Below are 26,525 nucleotides of genomic sequence, written 5' to 3' on the forward strand. Positions count from 1 at the left end.
TTACAACACTGTTTATTGTATTTTTAAGATATACGACAGAAGGTTATTATTTCATTGTTCTCAAATATCGATGAAACTCTGAAATGCATTTAGAATAAGCAAAAGGAAGAGCAAGCAGAGAGTGAATCAACAAAAAGGAAGCAAACAGAGAGCTTACCCCCTGCACATAAACTCTAATCCAGACAAATTCACTCATTGCACTGACTCCATGCCGCCTGGCATTTAAGCCGCAATTTGCAGCCACTGCTCATTAAAATGTGCTATTTCTGGCTGCTCGTTTTAGGTTTCAGGAAGAAAAAAATACATGGATAATTCAAAACTCACTCATGCAAGAAAATCCTCTCACTACTTTCTGCTAGACTTGCTCGTGTTCAAATTCAGATTCATCAGCCTCTCACTAGCATAAGCAAGTCAATATGAGCAGGTTTAAGTATCATAACTCAACTCCAAACAATTCAGTACTAACAGTTGCATAATAAAACTCAAGCAGCACAGCTAGGACGAGAGGTGCAAGTACGACAATCACACAGAGAAAGTTACAGTCTACAGCAGTTTATATGAAGAGATGCTGGTGTGCCAATACAACGAACACAGAAATCATAACATTCAAAAACTCCATCAGTAAATTATGATGATAGTGCTGTGTAATGATGATTAGAACAGGTATTTTCTGGCTTTAAGTTTGTATCATAATTATACCTCACACAGATAAAGACAATGTGATTTTATGTAAAAATAGTGTTATTATCACCTGTGGGGAGATTAATGCTCTTTCGATTGGATCCAACAGAGCACCGGGATCTTAAAAAAAAAAAAAAGGAAGAGAAAATTAGCAAATGCCAGCTAAAAACGCTCATTCATTTCAAAGAAGGACGTTTTTGTACCGCATGTTTTCATTTGTTTGTTTCTAATTTTCACATTTTCTTTTCCTGCTGCAAAATGACCTTGATGGTTGCTTGATGGTGATTAAAGCTCACAAAGTAGAAAATGATATACTATAGGCACATCTTCTTAGTGTATGTGTGTCTATACGTCTGCACGTACCCTCTCTCCTCAAACACTGTCACACATACAGCGATTATCAACATTTACTTTTTTTTTCAAAAACATTTATTATAAATCTCAATCATTTTGATTTCCCTTCATATTATACTTATTTCATTCCCTGTAAATGCAATTTTAAATTCTCTGGTTGCATTTTATTTCCTACGTCACTTAATGAGCACCTAAAATTTGAACCGGCAACACAACTTTATTCAATGAATTATATAATGACTTGAAAAAGCGCTGGAAGTCTGGCGAAAAAACTCCCATAAGGTGGGTTTGAGATTGATAAGTAAACTGAACACCGATTACATCATCCTATCATCAACCTTTGCTGCAGTCTTTGCTTATTGTATTCATCTTTTTTGCCGCTTTAGGCGTTAAAATCCTCGATCCCACGGCCTTTAAAAGCTTCCACTTTCCTCAGCTTCTGTGGGGAGTTTACCTTTTGAAAGCTGCATCAACGACCACACCCAGAAAAACAAACCTCAGTCACAGCTGATAGATCAACGAGCACAAACCGTCACATCTGGCCTTATCAGGGGAAGCTCAGCGGTGCATAATTTATAGCCAAATACGTCGCCTTGCAGGAAGAGACAGAAATACAGCGACGGAAAAAGAACAGCGACAACGTCAGCAGACACACACATGTTGGAAACACACACACGTTAAGGTACAGGCACACAATATTTTTAAAAAAGGTATACATATGCAGAGTTAGATATTCTGTACATGTAGTAAGTCAGCTTGTACTGCAGATAATTCCTTTGTTAGGGGAGCTGATGTCTGCTAATTAGCACTTCTGTTTGTTTCTAAAATCCTGCTGCCGCCGAGATTTCACCAGAGGATCAATGTCGACTAATGAGGACAAATATTATATCTGTATTTTTATCTCTCGCGCAGGAAAGCTTGAATTTACACAACCCCCCTTGTGCTTAATGACACTGCTCAGCTGTCACTTAAATAAAATCTAGAAAATCATTTTTTGCTCCATTACAGGCTGCAGAGGCAGGTGGCACAGGTCAGGTGGCCAAGCAGCTGAATCATTTTAACTGATCAGCGTTGCACGGATGGTTTAGTGCTGTGGGCCAGAACAATATGAAATAAACCAGGGATCAGTAATAAAGCCTTCAGTTCAGCTTTGTTTTAGAGGTGCTTCAAGTAAGGAGCTGTCTGTGAGGTGCAAATCAGGGATAGCAGAAAGAGATACAAGCCGCTGATGACAGATCATTTCCTGTTCCTCTTCAGACTCTGAATTTTAAACTGTGCTTGAAGGAACAGAAACAGGACTCAAATCATAACTTGTGTTTATATTTTCACCATACGGCTGCCTTTCACAGACCTGTACATGAGTTTCATGATACAGGCTCTGAAATTATGAGCTTGTGGCTTTTTTCTTCGATGGTCAGGTTTTTTTTCTATATGTATTTTGAATAAAGCCACATTAGTAGGTGAACTGGTAAAATTGCATTTTCAACCACTATTTGGTTGGTTTCAGTAACTGTGTGGTACCATTATCTCCACAGATTATTATTTTTGCAACGTTAACTAAGTGGAGAATATTAGCGTCAGCCAGCATTCACTAAAATGCATTTAAATGAAGATTTCTTGTTTCTCTTTAAGTATTTGGCAGTTTCAACCAGTGAGGCGAAAGTCTAGCATTATAAACTGATGGAGACTGGGAGATGTGGAAAATCTAACATGACAGGGAGTGCAGGAGTTTTCTATAGAAGAGCTGCTTCGTTATCAAATAAAATCTATTTATAAAAAGTACAAAAACCAATAAATACTGTTAAAAGTCGAGCAATCTCCATGTTAATAAACACCACTTTGTTCGTGCTGCTATTTTTTGTGCTTATTCTGTTTGCAGTTTGAGTCAAACTCAGGAATTTGATCCACAGCCAGGTGTGACCAGCAAACAAACAGCTTCTGCACAATTGTTGTTTTTTTTAGATGTTATAATAGACACTTTAATGATATATTTTAGTTTGATGATGTTGTTTGTAAAAATCGAATGTTTTGCCCTGTGGAGTTGCTCCGCTATTAAACATGTCACTGTGGCAGCGATCTGCTTTCTGTCATTCACTGTGGGGTTTATATGAGGTACACATACGCTGTTATGATGGCAGCTGAATTTGTGGGTCAGAGAACCAAAACAAGCACTAAAAAAGTCTAACAAACAGATGATCATTACTGTTGACGTCTTTTGCGTTAAATTAACCTGCGTTTTAATATAAAAATATGCCTTAATGCACCTTTAAAATCTGCCTGTAAAAAAAAGGGAAGGTACATCTTGACCCTGACCGCAATATCCAGCTGAAAATATGAACTGTCGTAGCAAACACACACAACAGTTATGGTTATTTTCATAACCATAACCATTTAAAATGACTTTATTAATTTCTGTGCCAAAGGATAAACTATGTGACCTCGATTATTTTTTTTAGTAAAGTGGCTTTTTAAACTATTTAGCGCCTCCTGCCATTAATGAATCATCGGCAATGCCCTGTTTTACATTAGAGAGATGAAAACTTGCAGCAAGAGTGCAATTTCAACACAAACGCGCTAAGTGGTGCTTTAATCAGAGAGCAGTGTGGGAGTTTATCCCTTAATGAGACAAAAACAATGACACTTCAAAATTACCTTCACTCGTTTACATACTTAATCATCAGTGCCATTAAAATAAGGCAAAATACCATTTATGACGCAATGTGGGGGATACTTGGAACAATATCAGGATTAATTTTGATATTTTCTTTGTTGTTTTCATCTCCCTGGCTTCACGAAGCCAATATGATGCAGGAAAAGCGACACTGTATAATAATGTAGCTTAGGAGTACAGCTCAAGCTAACAATTTCTCCAATCACACGCTCAAACAATCACCTAATAGGATGCGCACCTCGCTGTACTGTGAGCTCATTAGGACACTCTGATTGACAGCCAGGATGTCAGTGATAAATGAATATGTCAGCTTGGGACCTGCAGTTTGCTAAAGTTCACTCAGAGAGCTTCATTTCAGAGAATTCCCCCCTCAGCCCCGATCAATATCGTCTGTCTGGATAAACAGGAGAAAAACTGTGTGTGAGCGCCAGCACTCTGCGTGGACAATATGGAAGGTCAATAATGTCGTGTTCACTCGTGATTGTTCGAACTCATCAGCAGTATGTGCGCGTGACGTGTCGGTGAGGCACAGAACACATGCATTGTTTGAGTGAATACCGATGTGTCGGATGATTACGAACTGGAGTACTGAATCACAGGTTCGGGGATTCAAGGAAATATGAGCAACCAAACAACCAAAATGAGACCCGTAAGAGACATAAATGTTGAAAATCAACAGGAACATTGGCAACAGGGATTCAAATCGCCAAAATAAGCCAGCAGTTCCAATACAGAATAAATAAATAAAGCAAGTAAATATTTGTAAAGGAGGTAAATAACAGATGCAAACGTAAAACCCCAATTAAATGACTTAAAAATCTACATGATCACAAGAAAGTGACAATAACAATTATTTGTAGTCATTTCTGCAGTGTTCGGACTGGAATACCAAATATAGTCCCCTCTTAGTTTGGAGATTATATCCTTTGAAATTTAGGAACTATTCAAGATTCAATTCCCAATCCACTTTTATATACTGTAGCACCAATTCATTACAAAAGTCTTGTCATTTATCTTTATATTACAAGGTGATGAGAGAAAATCTTCAACAATGAGATGACCCACAAAGCAACCACATTACCCGCCTTCACAACATTAACCCTGGATGATGAAAAGTGATGCTTGCATTTCCAGGTGACCCTCAGTGACGAGTTGAGAGTAAAATGCGTCTCGCTTTTCCCATAAACTCGATACTTGAATCTAAAGGGTACCCTGTGCATGCCGGAGACATGACCAACCTTGACAAAACCTTGTCAGTATTTGACATCCAGGGTGTCAGACCGGGCTGATACAAAAGAAGATGCCACTTACTGCTATGGACAGTATAGATGAATGGGGCTGCTGTTTAGACTAAAGACTTTGATCCCAGGTTATAGCTTCTATAATTCTCCCTTGTGAAACATAGTGTGACCAAGATTTAAATGAAACTTGGTATGAACCAAAATGAGTGACTGAGACCACAAACTCAGCAGCAAAGTGTTTACATATGTAAAGTCAGAGAGCCACTTTCTCAAACTTCTATAGGAAATCATTTTGGAACCACAGCTGTTGCCCCTGGTGGCCATTAAATGGGATTAATTAGGTTTAACAGACTTTTCAGACCCAGAAACTACGTGCAACTTTTATTCTATCGATGATTACTGCAAAGACACAAAAAGGAGACACAAAATATTGACAAGTGGGTACAATATGACCTATATTTTACCCAAAGTGACCTAAATTGACACATGAAGCATCAAAAACAGATGTAAAACACACAATCTGAACAATATGGAACGTGAGCAGCAAAAAGAAAGAAGACAAATGATAACAAACGAATATAATGAGAAAAAGATGTGACGAAAAGATGTAAAACAGTCCAAAGTTTTGCCCTCAAACCCACTGTAATGACCTAAAATATTAAATCAAACCAAAATCTGAACGAACTGAAGCAAAACCTCTGAAAAACAAACCGTTTATGACACGCACAGGTACAAACAGACATCATTGGTCTGTGTGCTGTGCAGGTCTTACAATCAGGACTGTTGTTTTACACGTCTGTGCTCATTTGAGACGGTTATTTTCTAATCCAGCCGTGATTGTTGGGCAGCACGGTGTGGTGCAGCAGCTGAATGGAGCCTATCAGTGATAAATGCCCTTTTGATATTTAGGAGAAAGAACAGAGCTCTGAGTGAAACACAAGGACAACACACACACACACACACACACACACACACACACACACACACACACACACACACACACACACACACACACACACATCCACTACACAAACAGCTCAGGGGTCTGTGGTGAAGAAATAGTGATAGGAGCAATAAAGCCATCTGGCAGAAACTAAAATAGTGTTGGAGTGCACATCAGAGCGATTACACCCTTCGTGCATCTACGCATCTTTTAATTTTCCTCGCTGTCACTCGTTTGTCTCATCTTTGTCTTCTGTGCTCATTTCCTGCTTCTGGTTCTCACACACAGCAGCCTGTGCAGGACCAGCACTCGATCCAGCGAGTGCCACACGAACGCAGACACACAGGAGCAGGCAAAGGCCAGTGACGTCGCTCTGCTCACAGCATGCTCCAGGGAGTGCTGTTGTCATGGTGACCTAGTCACATGCACTTAGTAACTGTACTACTGTGGCTGCCTGTCACTGTACAGGGAGCACAGATATGACACAGCTTCCACTCTCACATACATGCTGAAGCTTCTTATATAATGCAGGGGGGTTGGTGTGTCAGTTTATTTGCTCATGTTTCATGGCCCATCAGGCGCTATAATAGATGCAAGTAATACCCAAGTCACACGTTTTGCCCTGGATGATTGTTTTCCAATCAATTAAGAACTGCGGCTACATGTTTCCATCAACAGTAAAGCAATCTAGGCTGAAATCGGGCCTTTGGGAAGAGTTGGGCAGAACAACAACTCCCACGAGCGCCCTGACTTTTCTTCTGGACTCGATAAACCGTCAAATTATTTATAATCAGTGGGAGGAGAGCCTGCAGCTGATAACCTCAATAATTCAGAGTATAGCTGATCTCAGGAACTTCACATGTGTGCCTTTGTGTGACACATATATGTACAGAACAGTGAGAAAAGCTTTTACTTCTTGAAGTTAAGTGTTTTCAAAATAAGGGTGTGAATATAAGATTGCAATACTATGAATGTGGGACTGGTGTTGGACTTATGTTTGGACATAGTTTGGGGAAGAATTTTACAGTACTTTAAAGCTAACTTTTACCTTCTTTCTGGCAAATTTAGAACCATTTTAAACTAGTTTGGGGTGATTTACACTGTTTTTGCCAAGTTTGTTTTTTTTAAATTTGCACAGTTTGGGATTTTGCTTTCAGACAGGGTTTCAGAATGGACTTAAGTGGTTTCCAGAGTGTAGAATCAATTGGCAAAATTTCAGAATGCTTTCAGGCTGATTTTGAACGGGTGTTAATATGGTTTCGGACTTGATTTGCACCACTTTTAGGCTGGATTTGGAGGTGGTTTCAGAATGGATTTAAGTGGTTGTCCCATCACTATTAGACTGGCTTTGGACATAAAATGTGGGTATTTCAGAAAGTTTGAATTACTGCACTTGATTTTGGAGAACATTTTGCACTTTTAGACTTTAGATAAAATTGAAACTGATATTAGATCAGTGGGATTGGATTGATCTGAGACCTGCATTGAACCTGAACTTGCAGACTTGCCACAGTATTTTCATGGCTTTTGACTTCCTTGTTGTTTAATGTAAATCTCAGCCTGATTTCATGATCTTCAGATCAGGTCACTGTGGGAACCAGACCACCCTTGTTCGCTAGTGGCTGATGACAGTTTTTGATGACTGTGGTTTGGACCACTGGATTTTTCCCTACCCCAGAATGAAGTCAGACGTCTCGTTGGTACTGCATGATTATGCAGTTTCATTTAAACAGCGTCCCATCACTGTTTTTCATAGCAGGTTTTCGGAGTTTCACTCTTTTCCTAAAAATGTTTTCAACAATGCTTTGAGACACAGAAAAGGTGAAAAGAAAAGATGAAAGAGAGAAAGAAAAAGAACAAGAAAAGGAACCAAAATCTGTGAAGACAAAATGCCAAGATTCCTCAGTTTATCTTGTAGCCTAACTGCCAGGTACTGTCACTATTACTATCAATAACTTAATGAATAAATAAAACAGAGGCATTCTGGTCCATCTGTGTCAGTTCCATGCCATCCATTTCACATCAGAAAATTCACAGTGACACTAAAGCTCGCGTCCACCCACTGATGCTGTGTAAGGATCACATGTACGTCTGGTCCGGTATTGCACTTTGTCCCTTGGCTGCCTGTTACACAGATATTAGTGATGAGTGTTAAAGGTTTAATTTTCCCACTTTCTGTCTTGTCAAATTGAAAACAAATCTATGATTATCTTAAGCTATCAAGAGATCACTCCCTCCTCTTCTCATTCCGTTGTTGCGTCTCTTTTTTCTTTTTTGTGATTGTTCTGCTGTAACATGGTTAGTTGGAGACATATAATACCATCACTGTAAGGTACACTAGAATCAGCAGGGTAATTTGATCAGTGCCCGCTGCCACCTGCTCTTGAGCAACATTTCAGCTCTCATGATAGCAAATGAACTGGGCAAGGCTGGCTCAGATCAGGAGGTTTGTTTTTTGATTTGTAATTCTGAACATTCAGCTTCTGGCATTGGAAACGCTGCAAACATGAGATATGAGGAGGACAGAAACTGTTCAGATGCATACAAAAGCTTCTGAAAGCACCACTGCAGGCAGCCAACGGTCCACGCTTTCAACAACAGCTTGGACCAAAAATGAAAGCAAACAGAATATTCATTGTGATGGATGACAATTGCATAAAAAAGTCTGCTTTTGGAAACACTCAGCAGTAACATAAACATATATCATTTGGAGTAAATGGGTTGCAACATCACCACGATGGTCCTTCAGCAGAGTGACACTATAGCTTTTATTTTAACCCGTGACCTTTTGTTTCATGTCGCCCTCTCCTTCATGTCTGGCTCTCCCACATTTACCGTCTCTCTTTGCAGTAGATGATCTAATAAATCGCTGTGCAGAGCAGCGCACACTCACCTCTGGACTTTTACATAACACAAAGGCTGCTATTAGAGCCTCTCTGCCATTAACCTGCTTTTGATTTAGGGCCCACGTCAGTGTGTCATCAACTGTGTATGACAGCAACTGTGACTTGTAAGCACAGCAGAGTACTATGCAGTGAAGTACAGTGATATTTTTACTTGCTACAAACTGCAGCCACACTGTAAAATTTGTTTTCAATGCTAAAGTTTAAAAATGCATTTTTATGAGGATTATAGAAATGGCAAAAATTAAACATTTTTGCCATTTCAGGACCTCAGGAATTCGCATGATAAGGTGGGGTCGGGTTTCACAATGAGCTCACCCGAAACCCTGGCTGATTGGGACCCACACCCAGTTTCACACCTCGGCTCAGGCGATTAGAGGATCATCAGGGGGTCCTTTTGTCCCTCTGTGGGGGGATACTCCCACTACGTTTAAATCTGGGACTCCCCACCATTTGACCTTAGAACTGAAGAAGCTTCTCGGATGAGAGGTGAAACGTCTTCAAGCAACTTAAAGAAGTCCAGACGCTTTTCTTTGCAAGCTCCTTTGACTACGATGACCTGGATGACTGAGAACCTTCACAGACAAAAATGTTTAATGTTAATCCCATGTTAACATTTTATGACTGTCACACTCATCGAATCTCTTTTAATGTTTTAAGCGCTGCCAAAACGAATGAGCAAACAACAAAAATGTACAGAAGGATGAAAGTTCGTAGAGCGATCATTATTCTAACTGACATCTAACACATACAGTGTAGGTAAGGTCGAATCCAGTCAGCCACAACAATGATTAACGCTAACGTTTTGCTATAACATCACTGATCAGTTTCTGTGGTTTTGCAGGAATTTCCATTCCTTGCAGCTTGTGTACTGACAGAGTTGTTGGTCTGCCCTTTATTGAGGCATTCAGAGAATTATTGGCCCACTTTTTAATGTCCCAGCTGCCAGTGTCCATCTCTGTGCATGGCGAAAAGTTTATTTTCATTTCAGCCTCTTTTAAATTAGTTCTACTACGTCATACGCTTGACCTGATCAGGCTGCAGGGTTCCTGAACTGCAGCATCATAAACTAGCAGGTTTATTATATAACAGTGTGCTCACATGTCATGCATTTCCATTCACACCTTTTGTATGTGGGCTTTGTTATGCAGATCACAAATCTGACTGGGGTTTGACTGTTTCACCAGCTAAATGTAAAACAGGGCTGCTATCCACCAAAAAGCAGGTAAAGTGCACCTGAAACAGTTTTAACTGACATTACCAAGAACAGGAGAATGATATAGTTATGAAATCGCAATTAAATACATACAATAAATAAAATATTGACTACAATTTACTCTTCTGAACCATATAATCAATTTGCCAATGATGTAATGTGCTGAAAAAATATAACCAAGTAGTCATTGGTGTCTGGCTAACTGCAGCTATCTCAGGCCTTAGCTTAAGCTAGTTTCTCTGCATATTTCCAGATTTATTATCTTTAAAGTTTTCATGACTGAAAAACTAGAAACAACTTTGTTGACTTTTTGTTCATTTTAAAGCATCTTTTAGATGCTCCTGAAATGTAATAATCATGCAGATGCATGCATGTAAATATAAACACACGGTGTTTGACCAGAAGTGAAGTAAGCTAATGTTTGCTTAGGCGAAAGGAAGAAGTAAGCTAGTACTAGCAGCCTTCTTTCCTTGCAGGTTAACATCCACTTGCCTGTGCACAATGTATTGTTTAAATGCCAGACACAGTCAATATACAGTCATTCACTTTCTAGATCAGTTTTAAGAAGCACTGCATCATCTATTTCCACCTAGCTTTTTATGTCTTCCGTCAGAGAGAGAAGGTGCGGTGGAGCACCGCCGTCTGCATAACCAGCTAGTATTTCTGGTGCTGGCCAACGTTCCCTCTAATTTTTCATGTGTCTGAGCAAACACACAAACTCCCTGAGCGATCCCTTGGACCACTGTGAGCAACAGCAGACATGTGCACTGTGGTCACGCCAGCATCAAATCCATCCAAGTTACATGGTTTATTAAAATAAGCAAATTACAGCATTTACATTTATGTTAGACTACTTTTAATTAAGTGCTTTAGCCCACTTACAATGAAAATTTTAAAAAATCTTGTTCATGACCTGTGTAGTATGTTAACACTATTGGAAGTAAAAATAACTTGAACTCCAATTTTGAAAACACAACTTTCTTTTTTTAATATATATATATAAAGCTGTGACTTGTATTATGAGTCTGTGGTCTGGGAGAGATTCCTGTAACTCTCTGTCTGCAAAATACAGGATATAATGACCAATGTTGGGCAATTAATTATATAGTTACTTCTTCAAAAAAGTAACTGAGTTATGCAAACAACAAAGTTTTTTGCAGCTGTTTACCTAAAAATGCAGCCAAGGCGTTTTTTTAAATAAACATTTCAAACTATTTACAGAACAATCAGCTGTTCTGCATCAAATCTGGTGCCACACAAATTATTTGTGCCACTCCAAAAAATTTTTACAAACTACACAAGACAACACACTAACTTTAGACTCCAAACACGCTAAACGTCGCATCTCAAAACACCGGCGTCACTACTAAAACTTCCCCCCTTTCTAAACAACTAAATGCCATGTTGCCATATCATTGGTTGACATGGTACATTTTTCCACCAATAGGAAAGAGTTTTTTGGTTTTGTCTTTTCTCACAGGCGGAGAGTGCTTTTGAGCGCTTTCCTTATAGTGTTTACCATGTTTACTTTTTTCTTCCCGCAGTAAATATAAACAACGATAGTATTCAGGAAGAAAATGAACATACATATATTTTTATCATAACTCTGGTTTTACGTGGCCTATCAACACAATTTAAAAACTGGTATAAAGTCCACACTTTTTCCGTTAATTCTTCCGTCTGTCCTGCTCACATCTCCAATGGTTGTACACGTTGTCATTAACGTGGCTTCACTCCACATCAGCCACGCCGCTTTGCCAGCTAAAACACCGGTGTCGGCACATAAGGACGCTGTCATAGCCTGTCAACGACGTTGATTAGCTGCGTATATACGAAAGTGAATCGCATCCTTGGCTGGAGCAGCCAGTCACTGGTCACTTACTGACTCACACTGTAAAACAGAATCAATTGTTAACGTATTTATTTTAATTTACAATTCACGTTAGGTTTTTTTTTTGTGCGCAACGCAGATTTTCTGTGCGCAGAGACCGTGCCAGCAGTGCGCGATTGAGCACGCGCGCAGCTTAGAGGGAACATTGGTGCTGACTACAGAGGGGAGCAATGTTAATGTGTTTAGTAGTTATGTACATCCCCAAATATAACCTTAACACATGAATGAATAAATCAAAAGCTTTATGGTCCTCACACGCTGCTCACTCATTATAAAACAGAATTTTGCACTTCAGACTTCAGTTCATGTGAGATCTTAGATACGATCCATGTAAAAGAGGCTCCAGTTCTCACACAGATAATTTTCATGCTCTTTTTTGTTTTTATTTCCCCCAACTGTATCTTTTAGAAACAAAGTTTTTCGTAAAGATGTACGTGCTTGTGAGGACGAGGAGAAAAGCTCAGACAATGATTTTCTTTGCACTCTGTTCTGTTCTTTACTGACTGTTTAACACTAATTGGTGATGCAGTTGAGCAAGAAGGTTTAAAAAGTAGCCTAAGTACAGTAAGTTACACAGTTAAGCCACTCAGCTGCTCTAATGACTTACTAATGTCGTCCTTTCTGCAAATCATCTCTCACCTCAGTCACAGCTGCACTTTTATCTGACAGCCATTGTAAGGCAGTTCATTCAGACCAATACACTGCGAGGGTCTATTAGCTACATTCAGATTCAGTGGATTACAGTCATGACTCGCAATTACCCAGCAGCCCTCTGGGCACTCATCCATGTGGGTTCAGGGTAGGGGGGAATGGAGCTCGGTCAAAAAATGTGCGTGCATGTTTTCTGCGCATGCCTATATGTACATTTGCATGCGTGAGCTGCTGCTGGGTGTGCTCGCTCTCTAATCCAGGGCAGCCAGTTTGTAGTGGATCAATACCTCAGTCTGATGGAGGTCAGTGTAGCAGTCTACTCAGTATAACAGGAGATAAGGCAGCAATCCACACTGCAAAAACTCCCTTACTAAAAACATCCGAAAATACTATGTTAATAATATGTATATGTGTTACCTTCAAATAAAAAAACAAACAAACAATGCTATGCTAGTAAATAAAAAACCATCCATAATCACAGCTGAACCAGAGCCAAAAACTGCAGTTTCTCTAATGGCCAATTGAGGCTGGTTCCACAAGCGCGTCATTCCCCATAGACTCCACTGTAAAATAAGTTTTGTAGCATTAAAAGGCATGTTTGATGCCTGCTGCAAAAAAAAAATGTCTTTACAGGTAATTTTTAAAGTCAGAACTATCGTACAGTGGGTCAATTTGACTGACGGGTGTGCAGACACAGCCAAATTTAAGCTGGTCGCCATCACCTCTGCTAAATGAAGTCACTGAAATGGACCTCTCGACTATGTTTGCTTTACTGTTGCTTTTTAGAGCATTTTAATGGAATTATGTGACAAACAGGCTGTCCGAGCAGTTCATGCTTTACTTCTGAACCAGTGACTTTCTTATATTTTATAAGCAGGTCTGTTTTTGATGCAGATTCTTAGCCAGGCTTTCTAGTATTAGCTGATTACTCTCATCCCACAATCTCATCCTAACAAAGTAATTTTTACCTCAAAAAAACTAACCAAAATACTCACACTGAAGTCCACTGAGCCCAGAAACCAAGGGGTGATGTCACCATCTTTCAGGAAAAAGAAAAAATATGTATAGAAATGAATGATACCAGCAGACGAACAGCTCCAGCCACACTCATATTTTTTAAATCTCACTCAGCCTTTCTCTGCATTCACTCATCTCCTCCCTTCCTTCCACCCACATCACAGCAAACAGCATAGACTCTTTCACATAATGCTATCGCAGACATGGAGGCAGACACACAAGAGCTTTCATGTTCGGTACATTAAGTCATCAATACATAACCGGGACACTGAGAAGCATATTAAACACTCACATGTGCATCCAAAACAAACACACACTGTGCTTTCCCCTTTGGCCCTGCTGCAGATAAAGCAGCACAGCTTACTCAGCTGTGTGCTGATCCACCGTCAACACACAATCATGTAAAAAGAGTTTCACTCCCTTTAAACCACCAAAGTACATCTAATGTTAGGACTGCTGCACTCTCTCCCGAACACGTTGTGGTGTTTCTGATGATCTAAGACTTTAATTATGTTTGGGTTCCTGCCCAAAGCAGCCTGTGGTCATCTCCCCACCACGCTCCCAGTAGCAAGGTCATATTTTCTGATTCCTCTCAAAAACCCAGTAGAGAAGATCAGCTTTGCCACGCTTTAGAAACACTGTGGGAAATTCACACAGAAAAGCACAGTCCTAACTTCTACGACAGGTTGCTGAAAACATTCACATGGACACTCAAAGCTGAAAATAAGTTTCAGCCTGGCCTTGGCTGCGCTTTGTGGGGAAATGTATGTTTGCTTAAGCCGAGCAGCTAGAAAAATGTCTGTCTTTGAACTCAAATTAGAACGGCAGACAGCCTCGAATGGAAGAGGAACAAAAAAAGAAGAAGGGGAAATGTGCTAGCAGCCCAAAGGAGCTGATGTGTATTAGCAGGAATTCACAGTCAGTTTCCACAAGCAGATCAGATTACTGGCTCCGAAAACAGTTTAGTGTCTGTGCTTTAGTCAGTCGGTCAGTCACACTACATCCATTGTAATTTGGCTGACTCTCCTCCTAATGGACATGTGTGAAGGACATGCAAGCAAGCCAGTCCCTTATAACGAGTGAAAATGAAACTGTGTGCTCTCGCGTGCCATCTGAACGCACAACATTTTTAGCAAGACAAAACCTGCCAGAAGACAAAGGGGGTGTGTACACAGACACGTTTTTTCTCCCAGCTGAAAACACTGGACGCTCTTTTGTAAATGCCCAGCTGGGAGTGTTTGAGAGCGCTTCGAAAGCACAGCATTTTTTTTTCTTCAGCTGTGATGCTTTGGTTGCTATGATACAGAATATTCATGGAATAAATGTATTGCAAGCTCAGTGGTTTTCAAACTGTGGGGTGCGCTCTACTGGTGGGACACAGACAACCAGTGGAAAAGTATGACGTGAAATCAGTTTGAATGATTATGATTTTTATCATTAGTTGTTATTCTTAACTTAACTGGTACATCAACAATAAACAAAATGTTTTTTCAAGCAATAAATTTCATATCGGTTTTGGTTGTTTGGGCGATTTCATTTGGTAAAGACACAAATGCTTGGATAGCAGCCGAATTAAGCTCAGCTCTGTTGTTTTTCAGCACTTGGTTGGTCTTCCATTTGGTATCCTCTTGCATTGTAATTGGATGGCTGGGTAAACAGCAGCCACACTGTTGGCATTCGTGGTAAAATTGTGGCGCTGCTACTGAAAATGACTAAAAAAATAACAACGATGCTTTGGTCTACAAACACACAACCTCTTGTGAAGGTGCCGGCTACACATGAGGCTAACATGCAATGGTGTGCCTGCAGTGATATACCACCAAAACCCTGGTTGGTGTGGGTTTTTTATACATGTGAACATCTGCTTACAGAATAATAGACGATCTATTTTTGCAAAAGAGAAATAAAACAAAAGTTAAGCTGTCTTTTTGTAACCGCAGGGCCACATGTGCATACACATTAAAGGCAACGACATTGGTCGTCTTCCGATTCTCATCTACATATGTTCCCCCAGCTCTGCAAGCTATTTGTTCTTGTTTACGTGCCCCTCCCTCCCCTTTTCAATTCTTTAACTTCTTCACTTATATTTAGTACATGGGGATCTGCCAGGCCAGGAACCGCCGCCAGTCCCCTTCGAGGCCTTCCCCAAACCGAAGCTCAATTCATGTCCAAGCTATTCACCTATCTACTAAAATGCTGTCAAACCTAAAATGAGGACGTGGGCCCAGCGAGTAAACAGTCTATTAAACCCTTTTCGCCACGAAGAAACAAAAGAGTGCAGAGGAAGATTTAGACAAATCTGAAGAAAAGTAACATGAAAATTATTGGTTTGCTGAGATAAAAAGCAAGTAGCATGAATTCTGATTGAAATTAAACCATTAGAGAGAAGATAAGAAAGGAATCAGAATAATAAAAACTCTGTTAAAAAGCTTCAGCAGACCTTTAAGTAACAGCAACATATAATGACCTTTTTTCCATTTTACTTTGTTGCTTTTTTTTACTTTTATTGATATGCCAACTTTTCTATCTGGATACAAAGGCTGCTCTTCGTTACTTCTCATTTGTGTTAATTATGTTTCTCTTTTCCAGCCATCCCACACCTTTGTGGTTTTTCTGAATCTCCACGTGTGGCCTTTTCCTGACAGTCTGTGATCTTCTGCAGTTACTTGACTCGATTCACTTTTCGACAAAAGCACAGTTAGCACAGCTGCCTCAGAAAATGGGTTTGAATTCCCTCCAGGCGTATGGGGGATGTGCGGTGTGGGGTTCTCTGCATGTCTTTGTGGGTTTTGTTCATATCCCAAAAAACATGCATGTATTAAGAAATATTCCTGCCTTTGCCACTGAGCTAGAACTTGAGGACAGGAACCATGTTGTAGCCTCCCTGCATGCTGATACTGCCTGTACCGGGCTTGTGCATAACTTCTGCCTAAGTCATGTCACATCCTATTCTGTTTTTGCGTTTGCATCCTCGTGGAGAGCAGTGCAAAGGCATCGGCTGCAACTCTGGGTCTGAATAATCTCCCTGGTGATTTTTTCTTCTTCTCCTCAACTTTCAGGGTGAGCTTGGTGAGAACCACTAACCCGTTACAAATAAACCTGAGGTGGGTAGACGCTCTCATCCAGTCTAACTGTATAGATGCTCAGGGGGAGGACGTTGGAAAGGAAGAAGAGGCGGCGAATGCTGAAGAATGACACAAGGAAATGACCGCAGCTGGCTGTCATCATCATTAAGTGCGATGAATGTTGCTATGGAAACAGCCCAAAGTTCAGGCCCGGGCAAACACAGGTGAGCGTCTGTGAGAGAGAGAAAGAGTAAGAGACTCCAAATGAGATGACCTTTTGAATTTTCATCTTGTGCTGAACATTTGAAGAAGCTTTTTTCTTAATTAACAAAAACCGAGACTCCAATACTTTTTCTTTGAAAGCCGAGTAGATACACTATGCTAATAACATGAAGGGTGGATCCTGTGGTGGCACGCTTATGAAGAAGGAAACCCAAATTAAGTTTTTACTTTAATGAATGAAAACATGATTTTTTATTCACTTGGGGTTTTTTGTCAAGTATTAAAATTTGTTTCAAGATCTCAAATGTGACAAATATGCAAAAAAAAAAAAGGAAATCTGGAAGGTGATGAATATTTGTTCACAGCACTAAACATAAAGTACTTTGAATACATGATAAGCATAATAGAAAGATGACATTCATTGCACTTTGTGTTCCACTGGCATTGTTTTTACCATGCACCATGGTTTTATGTTCAGTATTCTGTCAGCTTTATTTACACAGCACACATTCATAACAATTGTAATCTCAATGTACTTTCTAAGGCACTTTAAGGGACTATATGATAGACAGAAACTTAGCAATCCAATAATCCGGTTCCCTGTGCTTGTATGGATGCTCTGGCTTCCTCTCACAGTCCAAAGGCAAGCATGTGAGGTTAAGAGGTGCTTCTAAATTAGCTGTAGGTGTGAATGTGAGTGTAAACGGTTCCCTGTCTCTACGTGTTAACGCTGTGATGGACCTGTGACCTGGATAAGTACATACTACACAAAGAAAGCACAGTTATTTTACAAATGTTAAAATAAGTTACTCCTCTAACACAGACACAGTAAAAAGTGCAGTTTTGATTTCGAGTGTGTGACTCCACATTGTACCAATGCTGCTCAGGCACTAAAGCTGTTTAATTTTTTGTGCTTACTTTATTTCCAATACAAATTTCCCTGTTGGTCCCATAAAGTGATCTTAAGTTATGAATCTTGTGGTGCTTTGTGGTGCTTGCTTTCACAGGAAATGTTAACGGGGACCTATTGCCGATATTTTCTGTCATGTATGTGTGGCAGCACTGTGATCACTGGTCAGTATTCTGTGTTTCACAGCTGGAACTCTGGGTGAGAGTTTCTTAGTAATCCAAAGCTTTATTGCTCTATTTATTTGTAGAGGTGATATCAGATGTAGGCTATGAGAGCACTGCACCATGGGAATAATCTGTGAGTCAGTTTTTAACAGAAAGCTGTGATTCATTAAATCATCAGTACATTTAAAATTCATCGTATGCTAAAGCACACACGTAGTACTATTACTTGTTCTGCCTGGGTCATTGTTTAATGATTGAAAGCTTGATTTAATTATGAGTGACAGATTACTACTTGGCTTCAGGTCAGGATGGAGCTCTCACTATAAATCACTGGAGGCTTTGCAATATGATCCTCTTTAAGTTCGGAGGCGAAGGTAGAAAATGTAAAATGTCAACTAGAGAAAATAAACTCATTTAAATATCGTGTGTTTCTGTGTGAGTATATGAAATGACCATTTTTGAGATCCTAGCACTTAACAGCATTTAGTTTTTAAACTGTGGCTCTTTCAGGCTTGTGCTTTAGAGAAGATGGATGTGTTACTGTGGCCTAACATGTGTTTTGGTTTTGCTGACTTGAGTTCAATGGTTTGGATAGAAGGCTGAAATTGTCAGAGTTTATGTAACATATAATCCTCTTGGTTCTGCTGGTGATTTACTGGTAGGTGCCCTGTATTTTTCCTGGTCCCGCATGATTGTTTACATATGTGTGATATTAGGTACTGTCTTAGAGCAAGGCTGGGAGATGGAGCTCAGTAGCTCTAGCAGCTTCTGCTGGTCTGTAACATAAATATTTTGAGTTTTCATGGTCTTCTGCCCCAAATTTGCCCTTGACTATTTAACCAGTAAAACCAATCCAGCAGCTATATTTTTTTTTTAAATCCTAGTGAGGTTCAGTATTGGCCTGATGTTTTCTAGCACCACAGTGTTGGACAAATATAGTTTAATTTGGAAGCAATTAATCAGTGGAAAAAGCTATTTAAGGGACACATTCAGTTCATTTCTAGTTCCTTATTTTTATTTTATACCCTGCTAGAGTAGCTTTGCATGATATATAGTTAAACAAAATTATATATTTCTCTTGCTGAAGCTTGTTGCAGCCCCTCAGTTCATAAACTGTTTGAAACAAGCTCCCTTCCCTCTCCCTTTAAGAAAGCTGTTTCTCCATTGGAAGCCCGTCGTAAACAAACCAACCATTTGAAGCTTGAGCTTATGACTCATAACTCTGTACTTACACAAAGAACTTCTGGTTACATTCGGCCCTTATTATCTGCCAACACCAGACAAAATAATTGGGAATTTAATTTGATTCCACTGTTTGTTGATGACAATAACCTCTATCTTTCAGCAGACATTATAAACCTCTCCTTTCTTACAAACCGTTTAAAAAAGTGACCGTCTGCTAATTTGCACCCAGTCCTCCTTTGGTCCTTTGTCATGCTATTCAATACTAACCTTGCTTTTGAGAAATATACAAACAATGCTGCACACTCCTGCTACAACCATGTAAGGATATTTGAAAGGACATCATCAATGTTGAGTTTCAGCAACATTCAGACAATCGATCATGGTTTAATTTCCTCTTGGTTATATTATTGAAAGGTCTTTTAAACAGGTATCGATTAGTCAATTAACATACTTTGGATGATTAAAAATCCAACAGAAAGGCTTTTTATGGGACTAGTATAATAACGTTTTTTTAAGGCTGGAGCTGCTAACGGCCAGACAGTGTGCTGGGACGGCCCCAACAACCTGCAGCTTCTTTGTCAACGTCTTCACCCCTATCTGACATAAATAAATATTTAAAAGTAGCTTTAAAAGACTTATTTACCCTTACAGAGCTTATTTTTCTTATAACTTTATTATAATTATTATTATGAAATGCTAAAACTCCCATCCGAGCTTTACAACCATCTGGCATGAACTTTCTATAGAACCCTGGTTCCTTTAAGTTCTTAATGCCTGAGAAAAGCGTAAAGTTTAAGTTCACAGCGACCTCTCCAGCATCAGCCACTTGCAGGTTGAGAACAGCAGGTCTAGGTCCCGTCCGTCTCTGCTCCTTCCGTTACAGAATCTGCTTGCAGCAACTAAATTGATGCTGCCAGATGCACTGGATGGTCTTTAATGCTGCATTTAGAATCTACTCAGCCAAACTAACTCTTAGAATTTACCACATGGAAGGCTGAAAATAGAAGGAGAACTAGGAGGAAGTTGAAAATCAGGTTAGCATGCAGCACAGAGCCACAGCCCACCCAACCTCAGTGTCATCTTTAACCTCAGGTCCTTGCTAATTACCGTACATGGCTGCCTCTCTTCCTCTCCCCACCCCACCCCTTCTGACATCACACTCACACACACACTCATCGAGGTCAGAATGTGGCCTGTAGTCCCTGCAGGTAATGAGAGGCTGTTGTGCGTAGCTGCTTCACATGCAGTTGTTTGTTTGAGCTGGTTCCCTCTGTTATCAGCATGTGGTCGCTTTTTCATGAATCGCTAAAGCCACATGCTTTGACTGCATCAACCACATCTGACCCACTCATGCAGCTCCACCCAAAGCACCTCTTTCCAACCTCACACAAGACGTAGATTAAGGCCTTTAGGCACAGTGGGGCACCTCTTGGGCAGACAGAGTGGCAGCACAGCCACAGCTGCAGCTAACTTGATGGCTTGTGTTTAAGAATACATAAAGCACTATCAACACAGCTAAACGTCTGAATGATGTGGGTGTGATTTTATCAGTTAACCGCTTGGATGACTGACAGCACACACTCACGTGGTTTCCAAATATAAACCTCAGACTAAAAGATTAACTGAACCAAACCCAAATCCGGCTCTGTGCTACCTCTCAGCAGAGGTAACCAGCGGTGGAAACATAATCTCTCCGTGTTCACCCAGTCTGTTCACAGTGACCTGCCAACAGCAGCAGGCAGGCAACCAACCCCCTCCTCAGCCCCAAACACACACTCACTAGTCACTGCACAGCTGTCCACTCTAAATGTTGCTTTAGAGAGATGCAAATATTCCAACCAAATGAGTGTAATCCAGAGTAAATGCTGTCCAGCCAATCTCATTCAGATGGATTACAAAGAGGAACCATTCCCTTTCCTCAATCTTTCACCTAAAAAACTCCGCTTGACCACGCTGATGCTATTTATAACCTTTTGGGAAGTTCAGTTCAGAGTGCCAAATGTCACTTACCAAAGCCTGGGTAAAGGCTGACTATAATTAAACATAAAAATTAATATAATGCAAGAAGCTCTTTATAACCATCTGTGTGACTTTCAAATAATAGTTCTTTTCTTTTTGTTTCCCTGCTGAGTCAACAGACACGCAGGCTTTTCTGCATTAGCTTTGAGTTTTTGTTGTTATGATGCTCAGCGCTTTCAGATTGTGATCTGCATTCATACAGAAAACATCCACATCACATGTTTCTGGACCTGGACCTGCAAACCACGACCTCCTGCTGACCCAAAAGTACCCTCACATGGTCTCTGGTGTCAGCGTAAAAGGTTTTGCATTTGTATTTGTAGCCCAGTTCCCTAAATACTGGCTCATTGGTACAGATCTCTGTGTGGAAGAACAGGTGGTAGCTGTCAGAGGCAGGCAGCATGCATATTTAAACATTTTAAAACAGATAAAGGAAACAGTATGAGTTGGCAACCCGGTGGCAACTTCTGGTCACTATAGGGAAAAGTATGCTACTAGAGTTGTTGGCTGCTGCTCAGAGAATTCAGGTGCAAATAGGATACTGTAACAAATCCTCAATGCTGCAGCATTGAATAATAGTTCAGAATCAACTGCCAGCAACCACCAGGTAAGGGTCCCTGTAGCTCAGGACGTAGAGCAAGCCATCTACTAATTGGACAGTTGGGGGTTTGCTCCCTGGCTGCTCAAGTCTGCAGGGAAGTTACTGAACCCCAACTTGCTCTCTGATGCATCCATCGATATGTAAATGTTAGATAGAAAGCACTTAGGTAGAAAAAGCATAGCATCGGTGATCGAGGCATGTTGTATAAAGCTTTGTGTGCTAAGTTGGAATAGAAAAGTGCAATATAAGAACCAGCTCATTTACTTATCAACTATTGGTGAAATACCCATTTTCCCTGGTGAACGATGGTTACTCTGGGGTCACTCAACACCCTACATGAACTTGTGACCTGGGGCTTAATAAAATAGCTGAACCACTCTAGGGTTAAAGTATGGACAAATATCAGGATTGGTTGTCTGTCCCTGTGTGTTGGCCATGCGACAGACTGGCGACCTGTCCAGGGTGTACCCCGCCTCTCGCCCTATGACAGCTGGGATAGGCTCCAGCGCCCCCCGCGACCCTGAAAAGGATAAGCGGAAGCGAATGGATGGATGGATGAATGGATGGTCCCTGATTGGTCATTTTTTATTTGTAATATATGTTGTCCATCCATCCATCCATCTTCATCCGCTTTATCCGAGGCCGGGTCGCGGGGGCAGCAGCCTAAGCAATACTAATATATGTTGTATTCAGCTTAATTTTTTTTAAAATAGCATTGTCTTGTAAGCCTGTTCACAACTACAAGATAATTTCAAATCTATCTCGTTTGACACTGATGTGTCCCCGGAGGACATCTGGACTAAGTAGCAGACAATAGATGAATGTTTCCATTCATGTAAATAGGAAACTATAGTAATTTATAGGGACCGATGTTCAACAAAAAGTAATCCATGCACATCCTCCTCGTGTTGTGAGGCAGGTGCAGAGCTGAAAACCATGGGAGATGCCCAGATTCCAGATTCCCATCCTGATGTGACACCAAAGAAGAGTTATGTCTGTGGGTGAAATTGAACCAATGTCTATTTCAAATTCAAATTCAAATTTTATTTGTCACACACACAACCATACACAGTATGACATGAGGTGAAATGCTTGTAGCTGTGCAATGCCCGACCATTAAATGACAGTGGTTTTACAGTATTTACAATTTACAGGTTATTACAAAATTTACAGATTTAACTTACAGTAAAAATGTGCAAATAGCAGAAAGAGATTATAAATTATAGGAAGTGTGCATGAAGAAAAACCAGAGTGCATGTGGTGATGTGATGTGTGTGAGAGTCCAGTCTTATAGTGATGTGATGTGTGGGAGAGTCCAGTCCTACACCTGGTTCAGGGCAAGAATAGCCTGGGGGAAGAAGTTCCTCCTCATTCTCTCTGTTTTGGCCTTAAGGGAGTGGAAGCGCTTCCCAGACCTCAACAGTGAGAAGAGTCCATTGTTGGGATGGGAGAGGTCCATCATAATCTTCCTAGCTTTGGTCTTGCACCGCTTGGTGTAGATGGACAGCAGGTCAGGGAGCTCTGATTGAATGATGCGTTCGGCTGAGCGCATCACTCTTTGCAGATCTCGTCTGTCCTGCTTGGTGCTGTTCCCAAACCAGCTGCAGATGTTTTATGTATTTGCATGCTAAACAAATGTGTGAACCACTACACTACTACATTACATCTTTTAATTTGTCAATGAAGATAAATCAAATCCCCTTCTTTAAGTAATACGTGAATAAAATATGAAATATAAATGGTAACACGACGAGTAATAATGTTTTTACAGTCCCTAAAATGTGCAACAACCTGTGAGATACTCAGTCACTGCTGTGGTGGATTTTAGTTCTGTACAGTCAGCCCCACTGATCTGTCTTGTATTTTAATCCTGCCTCTGTTTTTTTTTTTATCAGCAAATGTTGGAAATCTTTCATAACCAGTGAACAAGAATGACAGTTGATTTACGGCTCAAACATTTTCTGTGACAATATGATCAAACCTTTTGGATATCTTCCAAAGAGCTTTCCATTCTCAGCAATCCATCAAAGAGTCGTCATGTTTCAATCAAAACATTCAGAGAAGTGTGGTGTAAAATGTTGCTGAAGATACACAGGAGCAACAGGAAGAAAATTAAAAGGTAACAAGGTAACAAGGAAGGAGGGACGCGATTTCAACCAGTAGTTGTAGTAACATCTCTCCTTTCCTCTCTGCTCCTTAATTACATTTCAGCTTAGGACAACAGAACGATTTATAATACAGGCTGAGGAGAAGCGAGAGCAGTGTGTGTGTGTGTGTGTGTGTGTGTGCTACTATTTATGACGCACAAGATGATTTATATAATCTCCTTTGTGTGTCACAGAGCACAAGTGAGGTTAATGTGCATCTGAGCTCCGAGTGTGTGCTAAGTCATCGTCCCTGCAGCCCATCTTGGGTCTGTTCTTTCTCTTTCGCTCTTCTGCGACCCTTCGTGTTACCCCAAATTCTCACTGACAGTATTTCCACCTGACCTCCAAATCTGCTGTGATGATGGCCTTTTAAAATGCTTGGTAGTGTAATGCAAGTAATGCGAATATTCACATGACCTGTTTAGTGTGATGAGCTGTGTTGCAGCCACCGCCCACCGTCAAGCTGGACGTCTGTTGACCTCTGTCATGTTTATTTTCTCAAACAAGAGGGAAAGATAAGAGAGCCACAAACCAGTGATGACCTGAGCGAGATGATTCAGGTATGATGGTTCTGTGCCAGCAGCTTGAGTCACTGAAAGTATGATTTTTATACTGCAGCATGCGAAGCACCCACCGGTGATATGCATTCTAGAGTAATCAGAGCTTTTCAGTGGATATTTAAAAAACCTCTAGTATGTCTTTGATTTTGGGATGCTTAAAAATATTTGATTTGTCTTGGCCTGCCTGATGTACTTTAGAGTGGCTAAATCCCAGAAAACACCACAAATGAATGTTTCTAAAAAAAAATCTGGTTGGTGTTAAAGCTTGGAGTCTCTTTCCAGTCATTTTAATGTCTTAACCTTCTGAGCTCTAAGTAAAGGTCATCAAAATGTAACTCTTTTGGGGAAAAAATGTAAGTTTGGGGTTGTTGCCTGTGATGACTCAGTCAGGCCTGAGGCAAACCATGAAGGGTTAGGGTTCAATTTTGTTTTGGCCTAATGCTAAATAGCCAAGCTTTAAAAAGCTAACGATGTTACATTTTATATGCAGTCCCATCATTTTGTCAGTAAGGGTTTTCTAAACATGTTAACCACACACGTTACATGATCACCAATGGTGTGGTGTTTCTTTAAGAGGCTAAATCCCTGCAATTGCAAGAAGTGAGGGGAGTCTCCTGATTCTCCACAATCTGCCACCATCCTGAAATCCATGCATCCATGCATCCATGCATCCATGCATCCATGCATCCATGCATCCATCCATCTGCTTGTCCAATACAGAGTTGTGGTTGGGCTGGACTCTGTCCAAGATGTCACTAGGTAAGAGGCAGGGTGCAACCTGGTCAGGATGCCAGTCTTGATAGGCAATCATTCACATTCACACATAAGGTCAATTTAGAATCACCAGTTAACCTAACATGCATGTATTTGGACTGTTGGAGGATGCTAGAGTGCCTGGAGTGAACCCACGCAGGCACACAGAACCTGCAAATTCTGCACGAAAAGGCACAGCCGGCTGATGCACTGGCACCCAGGACCTTCCTGCAGTCAGGCAACACTACTGTTCGCCACGCTCTGTGCCACCCCACATCTGTATAGATCACAGTGTTTTTACAAAACAACACTGAGCAATTACAGAAGATGAAAGTAAATCTACCAGCAAAGGAGTGTGCTGAACAAGTGCCACCTGACAGACTCAATTCGTTTTTCTTGAATCTCCAAGCTCTCTAACAGTGACATTTTAATTTCTTAACCGCCCACTATCCAGATGGAAATTGTAAAGCCAAAGCTTATTATCATATATTATTACATAAACAGTAGATCCTGAAATAAAGTAACTTGCTGAGTGGGAATTTTCTACAAAGAGAATGTTGTGTCTTTGTAATAGAGATGCTTTCCTGTTTCAGATTCCTGCTACAATGGACTGGAGGGTTTGCTTCAAAGCTTGCATGCGACCATGAATTTTCTAGACACCAAATTTAAAATATCATGAGAACAGGGCTTCAAGCCGGGTTCCTTTTAGCATTATCCTTTTCCTTTTTGGACAGTGCATAACCAAAAGCAGTAGAGTTTAGCAGACATCCCACCCGTGCTGGCATGCTGGCATACAAACCTGCCAGCATGGATGTAAGGAAGGAGATAGACAGATGGAGGATACAGAGAAGACGGAAGGATGGCAGACATACAAGAGTGAAAGGGGGAGAGAGAGAGAGAGAGATGTAAAGGACACACGGCCACATGAAGGCAGGACGAAAACATGAAGCCCGATCAGTCTGGACAGAAATGAAAGAGAAGAGAGTTGAGAGGGTGGAGGAAAGATTGGTGAGTGAACGTTCATACATGGTCTGGTCTCTAATCAGCTTTGCAGGGTCTAATTACTGCAGTAATCATACAGTTTACCTATACTATAAAATAGTGCCTGTTAAACACAGCCTACATCTTCTGGTTCAGGGTGGATACACTCCCTGACCCTCAAATCTATCTGAGTAAAGCCTTAAGGTTTAGGCTGAATTTTGAAGCTTTTACCTGGAAAGAACCCCACAAACTGTAACAAATATTTGGTAGAACTTTGAAATACCGCAAACCTCCGCGTTGCATTCAACAGGTCAGAGTGAGTTTTGACAAACTCCAGCAAAAGTTGTATT

At 40.5% G+C, this 26,525-nt stretch overlaps 1 protein-coding gene across 2 annotated transcripts in view; it reads right to left on the reverse strand.

Moving 5' to 3' along the window:
• The window catches only part of smpd3 (sphingomyelin phosphodiesterase 3), an 87,554-nt gene that overhangs the window by 51,935 nt on the left and 9,094 nt on the right, over positions 1 to 26,525 (reverse strand). Inside the window, exon 2 of one of the 2 annotated variants that reach the window (XM_084936367.1) lies at positions 752 to 801. The exons of the other annotated variant lie outside the window; for it this stretch is intronic. The gene's annotated coding sequence lies outside the window, so the exon portion shown is untranslated. The remainder of the gene's footprint in view (positions 1 to 751; positions 802 to 26,525) is intronic. 2 annotated transcript variants of the gene reach the window in all.

This window comes from Perissodus microlepis, chromosome 7 (assembly GCF_051167445.1).
Source record: "Perissodus microlepis isolate ML-2025 ecotype Zambia chromosome 7, ASM5116744v1, whole genome shotgun sequence".
NCBI lineage: Eukaryota > Metazoa > Chordata > Actinopteri > Cichliformes > Cichlidae > Perissodus > Perissodus microlepis.